Here is an 8,027-nt window from a genome sequence, read left to right on the forward strand (position 1 = left end):
AGCCTCGAGTCTCAAGGCCCAGACAGATGTGTTCTATACACTTGTTTAAACACGGCTCTCATTAGGGGGTAATGCATGTATAGCAAGTTGATTACACCACAAAGCAGGCCGCTTTATCATGGGGGCCTCTCAGGAGGCGGCGGGAGGGGCCGTCAGCTGCCGCAGTCACTCTCCCCCCCTCGGATCCTGAGTGACGGCTGGGCCCGCCGCCTCCTCGCAGGCCTGCTCGGAAGTACGCAGCTTCCCGTCAGAGAGCCGCCCGAGCTGCCTGGGAGGGGGTATTGTTGTCAGCCTCTATTTCACACCCCAGATAACAAACGAGAGCCACCCTGACAGTGTTTAAGGAAGATAAACAAGTTGCCTGAGCCCCGGCAATTAAACACGCTTGCATATTTAACTGAGATGTTTCCTTTAAAAAAAAAAAAAAAAAAAAAAAAAAAAAAGGCAGCGCCACCCCGAGCAGGCTGGGGCCCAGAGTGGGACTCCGTTCCTCTGACCTGGAAGCCGCCCACCCCTCGGGGCTTGGAAGCGGGCCCCACGTTTTAGTGTCTCTCGGTGAGCCTCGTTTTGGCGTCTTGAGCCAGACGCATGTCCGAGAGAGAGAGAGGGTAAGGGGGGCGGATTCTGGAGCCCGAGTACGTGGGCATACATTCCGGATCGGCTTTTATATGCCCTGTGGCTTCTTTGAACCTCAGTTTTCCCATCTGTAAAACAGGCGTGCTAATAAGCCGCAGGTCGCAATGCAGGAGCATGAAGTGAGGCTGCAGTCTGTGGCTGTAAAGGGTGAGAACATGCGGAAGGTCGGTAGTCAAGTTCGTGCACTTTATGTTCACGTTTCAATAGATAAGATTGTTTAGCAACAGATGATTAGAAGCAAGAATTATAGGTTACCCCTAAGCTGAGTAAGATGATGGCCATGTCTGATTGGAATGCTCCTTTCCTCCACGGTCCAGAGATGGTGGGATGGGATGAACTCAGGCCAGAAGCTCTTGGTGGGTCTTTTGCCTCAGGGCAGATTTGAAAGGCGCAGGAATTAGATAGATCTCCACCTTCCAGATCATTCCAATATTTCCGCCCCAACCTCTGCGAGGAGGAGCGAATCTGCCACACAACCCAGTTTGCTTCTCTCGTCCTTCTCCTCCCCTTCCTCCTGCCCCTCATCCTCCCCCTCTTCTCCCTCCCCCTCCCCATCCTTCACGCCCACCTTCTTCTGTGTTAACTTGACTCTGCAGTAAAGTACGTCCATGGGCCCCTATGACCTGAACCACCTTCTACTCATACCCTCATCCGTCCAGACATCCCAGCCACCACTTGGGCTCTCAGGGCACCGGTGTTTTTCCTTCATAGCATCTGTCAAAATATTCATTATTTGAGAAATTACCTGCTTAGTTTCCATCTTCCAATGAAGACGGGGTCTGTGTCTGTGCCGTTCACCCTTAACCCCAACACCCAGGATGCTGCTCGTAGGTGCCAAAGAGCGGAGCATTGCACCACGGTGACCCGCTGGGATGAGTCAGACCGTTTCTGGGGGATTTGGGGAGAGGGAAAGTCCTTATGATTTCTCACGGCCTCTTTTGTCTTTTTCTTTCTATGACTCAGTGAGGCTAACCCTGCTCTTTTGTGTCCGTTTCCTTGTTGGGGAGGGAGGGGTGGAGGGTTAGGAGCAGCCCTCCATCAGCTGGCTGCTTCCGGGGCCCCTTCCAGGGACCGGCGAGTCGTGGCTTTTCCCTTCAGTCTTGCTGACACCACCAACTGCTCGAGAACCCGCAATGATTTGTCCTTGGACCACGCAAAAAGGATGTGGCTCTGTCTTGTGGGTGCATTTTAGGGAGGTGGGACCTTCATTATTTGTCGCCACAGTTGCTTCCTCTGGGCTTTGTGGTTGCCCGTGTGTTGCCTTCTCATCCAATTGCGTTACCCTTAATAAGCATCGCCCTGGCAGGAGAGGGGTGCCGAATTCGGCATCCTGAGAGCATGCGTGTGTAATGCGCCGGGCAAGTGATCTTGATGATGCATTCGGCACCCCACCCCTCCAAGACCCCGGCTTCCAGTGTGTCCAGATCCATGCATGTTCCCGCTCAGACTCTTGGGATCAAAATTCCTGACCCTGACGCGAAAAGCAAAAACACCTTTTGGGGGGGAAAAAAACCAGAAGAGGGAGGTGAAATTTCCTGAGCTTTCATTTCCCTTCATGGTTGAACTTGCATGACTCAAGTCATTTGCAGTCAATCTATTTAGTTGACTTGTCCTGCCGACTGCCAGGAGGTCAACATTTCTGGATCTGCCCCTCCAAGGGCAGCATGTGGTCCCAGCTGGTTGCGCTGTGGTGGGAACGAGGCTTAGGGTGGGGTGGGGGGGCTGGTGGTGTCTGCAAGCGATGTTGGGGGGGCTCTCTGCGCTCTGTAAAGATGATACTTGGAGGGGAAATACTTTTGTTTGCTGTTTGGGTTGGTTGGGATTAGCTCCGATTACATATTAATAACCTGGAGCACTATCGAGTAATTAGATGTTATCTTCCAGATGTTTAAAAGAAACCTTTAATATTTTAAGCTGCTTGGAGATCTCTAGGCACGTTATTAAAATGGATGGAATTTAAAATGGGCGTTGGTGGTGTCGTTTTCTGGGGATTCTCTTGCTAGCGTAAGACCCGGGAGCCCAGGGTACCCATGAAAGGACCCGGAGCATTTATTGTAGTGGTCCCTGTTTGGGAACAATTGGGGCAGCCACCCATTCAATGGGTGGTAGAGGGAATGTCGCGGCGCTTCTGGCCCCTGTCAATCGGCCAGAGCGGCTCATTGATTTCTTTGAACCACTTGAGTGAATCTCTCAGAAGTTCCCCTTCTCTGAGTCCCACACAATTGCCTGTTCTCTCTTTATTAGGCGCTTTGAGGGACAGCCTGGTCTACACCTGCCTTTGAAGGGGCCCCCACCATGGTTTTAATGACCTCCATCCGTCAAAGGAAAAGTTCAGAGTTCATTCTTTTGTCCGAGTCCCAGCAACCGAGGAGTCGAGGGTGCTGGCTGGTCCGGCCTCCTTAAATCACCCGCCTGAAAACTTTCCCTGTGACCCCGCTCATGTCAAAACAGCGAGCTGGCCACTCTGGCCATTGTCATCGGAATAAGGGCTAAGTGATGCTGCTCGGTCATTACGTGTGCCCTGATTGGCAATCAGGGTACAATAGGGGGTCATTAAAGGCCATAAAACTGCCAAAGCCCTGAAAAGGGGATTTTGAATGGAGCCAGAGGGCTCCGGGAGCCTGCCAGGGCAGCGCCTCCAAGGACAAGGGGTCCGAGCTGATCTGGGAGGGGAAAAGTCAGCACGGTGTGGATTAAGAAGTTTTGCCCCTGTGACACCAGAAAACACTGATCGCCTGACTTCATCTTCCCAGAATGCTCGTTCCTTCATTCTCAAAAGACACGCACTTAGAGCCGCAACCCAAATAATGCTTCCTGCAAAGAAGCCCAGAGGGATTTTATATAAGGAGGTAAAAGTAACTCATAAATGTCTAAATATTTGTTGAATTAAAGGGTCAGTGGGTAAAGGTATCACCTGTACGGTCATGGGTGGTGGCTCAACACGTGGTGGTGATGGCTCTGTAATGTATGCACACGTCCAGTTATAAAGCTGTCCATCGGAAGCTTAGACCATAAAAAGTAGTCAATATACATAGACGCATAGGCAAAGGGTCTCTATAATGAAAGAGGCAGGGTTTTTTTTTTTTTTAAAGATTTTATTTATTTATTTCATGTGGGGCTCGATCCCAGGACCCCGGGATCATGACCTGAGCCAAAGGCAGACGCTTAACCGACTGAGCCACCCAGGCGCCCTGAAAGAGGCAGCTTGGACTTAATACTCCCTTATACCAGGGCCTGTACTAGGCACTGTACAGGTGCTAACTTAGTTAAGCCCCACACCAACCCCTGGAGGCAGATTAACATGATTATAGCTAGAAAAGGCTTCCTTGGGAAGCTTCCCCAGCATGGCAGGTCTTAGAAAGGAACCAGGAAAAAAGGAGAGTCCCTTTTTCTTAAGATGATGGCAGCCTCAAGAGTTACATTTTTTGAGGCCCCTACTATGGACCAGGCATTGGTGTCAAAACCATGGAGTTGATACTATTATCATTCCCATTTTATAAGAATTAACAATCCGGAAAGGGAAACCCAAAGAAGGGTGCCGTGGATGGGGTCACCACTTCCATCCAGATGGCCGCCCCACTGATGTGGGGCTCCACAGCCCCAAGGGGACTCTTCCCTGGCCTTGCCAGCTCCCTTGGCCTCTGCGCTCAACCGCTGTGTCAGATGTGGTGTGGGAATCCTGGGTTAGGCCTCTGCAGATGCAGGGCCTAGACTCTGCCCTGCTGTGCAGCCTTGAGCAAAGCATGTCACCTCTCTGGGCCTCAGCTGAAACATGGTTGGGGTGAAGTGAGACCTGGAGTAGCTCCGAGCTTCTCCAACTCGGCCCTTCTCCACCTGGGGATAAAGCAGGGAGACACTTGTGGGCCATCTTTTGAGATCATCTGTTTCATTCCAAGGCAAGTAATTAAAAACATGATTTTTTTCTGTGTTCTCAGAAACAGACATATTCTGCAGTAGAATGCAACCCCCCCCTTCCCACTGTGAACTTTTTAGATTAAAAAGGAGCTTTTATAGAAGTTTGGGCCTTGCCGTCCTGCCGTTGGACTCTGTCCACTCTCTCCACTTCTTCCCCCAAGTCGGGGTTACCGGCTTCCTCTCCTCTGCCTCTAGGGGAGCTTAGAAGACAAGTGTGGGGTCGACTAGCTCACCTGGCATGCGGACACCTTGAAGCTCTTTTGAGGTAACCCAGGTGGTAACAGGCTGCAAAATGGGGCTCTCAAGCCCTCATGGGGGAAGCAACTGAGTTTGAGGATGAAGGACTGCCCTGGAATCTGAAAGACCAGTGTGAACCAGGGGAGGGTGAACCCACATTGAGACGACTGGGGATTCCCAAGGCTGTAGTTCTAAGATCCAGTGAGGGCTAGGACCAGGAGCTCTGGGTACAGGGAGAAGGACATCCTGGTAAATGCCAGCTTCACAGGACTAGCTGGAGGCTCTGGACAGATGACTGATTCTCTGCACCTTTGTGTCCTTGCCTGTAAGAGTGGAATCATCCCAGCACCCAGGGTCTAGGGTGGGGAGGATTCAAGGAGGACATCATCCCAAGGTACCCGGAATGGGAGTGTGTGTCATAAACTCTCCATAAATACCAGGCGTCATTAGTATTATCATTCCTGTTTGACTAAAACCATTCCTGCAAAGAAGTGAACCACTCACTCATCTGGGGTCCCTATGAACTCTGCCAGCTGACTCAGAAAGGAGAAAGAGACAAGAGAAGAAAGGAAAAGTGGAAGAGGGAGAGAGGCAGAGACTGAGAGAAATAACATGTATTTTTATGTCGTCTTTCCCTTTTCCTGGTTCTCTTGGGGGATGAGTTTTACCTTCTTTATTTGCATGTTTGAAGCCTCTGAGATGCTGTCTCACCGTCTATCCCTTTGTTTTGGGTTGTTTAGATTCTCCTTGTCCATTTACCTCTCTTGGAATATAGCTTTCCCCTTCAGAATCTCTGAGAATCTCCTTCCCTCCCTTGCTCTTGGTTGGGGAGTGGGAGCTTTACTTGGAGCTCCTGAAGGCAGCCTTAGCTCTCCCTTGTTGGAGTGAGTGGGACCTTCAGGGAGGGGAGGGGAGAGACATTTGGGGATGAAGCCATTCTCTGGTGACCTGAAGTCCCTACTAACATTCCAGCTGCTGCTTCCTCTCCCGAACTTCATCTGAAATGCCATTCCCCCACACTGACGTGTCCCAGGAAACTTCTAGAATGTGAAGGAATCACCCTGCACCCCCTTTCTCTTGTCTGATTTAGGCCAGACTTGCCCGTGTGATGGAGATTCCCCATGATGCCCTCCTTCCCTCCCGGAATTTTCCAGAGCACATCTGTTTCCCTCTGTGAGACAAGCAGGATTTCCTGCACTCCAGTCCAAGTTGTGAATGCCCAGAATAAGACACCGTTTAAAATCTCATCAATCTCAAATCCTCTTCATGAGAATACACGGTAGCGGGACCAGGTACGGGAGTTTGCTCACGTGTGCACGATCCCAATGATGTCTTTGGGAAAAGGACCCATCGAATCTCTACTCAGATCATCTGCAAATGGACTGAGGTGGGCTGTGTGTTCCTAGTCCTTTCAGACCTATAGCTTCTAGTCTGGCTTGGCCACTCTCTTGCCCTGTGACCTCGGGCCATTCCCTTCCCTTGGCTGAACTCTGGTTTGGTCACCTACAAAAGGAGGAAGTTTCACTCCATGCTCCCCGAGGCTTCCCCTAGCCCTCATTTCAAATATTCCTTCATGTATTCATCATGTATTTACTTGGCACGTACTATGTGGCAGACATGGGGGGCACCGGAAGTTCAGCAGTGAATAAGGGGTAAGTAACATCATTTCCACTCCCCTGGAACTAAGAAAATCTGACAGGCTGGAAAGGTTGTGGGGGACAAGGAAGAGGTGGGAGGAGGAAGGAGAACCAGTGGGGAGAGCTTATGAGGGGGACGACTGGGGATCCGTCATAAGACAGACTTGCCAATAGAAGAGCCGGAGGGGCCGAGGTCCCCATCCTGGGAAGTGCTCGACACCATCAGAATGACAGCCCAGCAGACTTGTGCAAGCAGTGCCCTCCCTGGGAGACTGTGGAAGAGTGACTTGAGGCAGAAGGAAAGGCATGCGCACGACCTGGAGGGCTGAATGTCCACCCTGCGGGGCCGCCCGCACGGTCCGATTCCCTCGCACAGGGACAGAGATCTGCTGATGAGTTTCAAGCAGGCCAGCAAAGTGCTCAGAGTCTTAGAAAAGTTACGTCCACTGAAGAGAGGCGATCAGGTGGGAGAGAGAAAGCCTGGAGCAGGGAGGCTGGTCTCTGGGGGGGGGTGCTGCCCATGTTGTAGGGGGAGACACGTTGCTCTCTGAGTCAAGGGGGCATCTATGCAGGTGGAGAGAAGGGACAGGTGTCTAGACATCAAGAGCAGGTGGGCTCCGGGGGCCCAGGGTGACCGACTGATTGGCCAACCTGTTCAAGGAAGAGAGAGGGCTCAAGATGACCCCCAGCACAAGTCCACACCGGCAGATGGGTGTGAATGAATTTTGATTTGGAACCAGGTGCCTTTGGAAGTTAGCTAGAGGGAAGTGGGTGACTTCTTTTAAGAGCAAAGGGTGCTAGCGGGTGAAAATAAAATTATGTATCAAAGGGTATGAGGCATGGGAACCAACCCATGAGGACACTCTGTGTATACGTCAGCTTGGACTGCCACAACGACCTACCACAGATGGGGTGCCTTCAGTAGAAATGTATCTTCTCACCCTTCTGGAGTCTGGGAGTCCAAGGTCAAGGGGCTGGCAGGGCTGATTTCTGGTGAGACTACTCTCCTTGCACACTGTGTCCTCACGTGGTCCTTTCTCTGCGTGTGTTCATGGACAGCAATCTCCAGGATCTTTTCCTCTTCTTTTTTTTTTTTTTTAAGATTTTATTTATTTATTTGAGAGAGAGAGAGAGCAGCGGGGAGAGGCAGAGGGAGAGGGAGAAGCAGGCCACTGAGGGGCTCAATGCCAAGTCCCTGAGATCATGACCTGAGCCAAAGGCAGATGCTTAACTGACTGAGCCACCCAGGTGCCCCTCTTCCTCTTCTTATAAGGACACTCGACCTCTTGGATTAGCGCCCCACCCTTAGGATCTCATCTAACCTTAATTACCTCCCTACATGGTATGAGGGATCCCAAATGTAGTCACCTAGAAATTAGGACATCAACAAAGGAATTTGGGGAGGGATATAAATTAAATCCATTTCAACCTACATATCCCCTGGAATGACAGACATAAGCCCTTTGGTTGCTGGGTCATGAGGACATCTGGGGGTCCTGGGGGAAATGTCAGGGTACTCAGGCAGAGGGCTAGGTGCTCAGGAACTGAAGTCATTTACCTGCTGGTGTGGAAGTGCTTTCATCTCTAACGACTGGTGGGGCC

At 51.2% G+C, this 8,027-nt stretch overlaps 1 long non-coding RNA gene across 1 annotated transcript; it reads right to left on the bottom strand.

The window, feature by feature from the left end:
• Positions 1–622: 622 nt before the first annotated feature.
• LOC117795201 lies at positions 623–1,548 on the bottom strand. Its single transcript, XR_004619080.1, has 3 exons — positions 1,382–1,548; positions 892–1,005; positions 623–774 (listed from the first exon to the last, which is right to left on the bottom strand). It is a non-coding gene; the product is annotated as an uncharacterized LOC117795201 (long non-coding RNA).
• Between the last annotated feature and the right edge of the window lie 6,479 nt (positions 1,549–8,027).

This window comes from Ailuropoda melanoleuca, chromosome 12 (assembly GCF_002007445.2).
Source record: "Ailuropoda melanoleuca isolate Jingjing chromosome 12, ASM200744v2, whole genome shotgun sequence".
Taxonomy (NCBI): domain Eukaryota; kingdom Metazoa; phylum Chordata; class Mammalia; order Carnivora; family Ursidae; genus Ailuropoda; species Ailuropoda melanoleuca.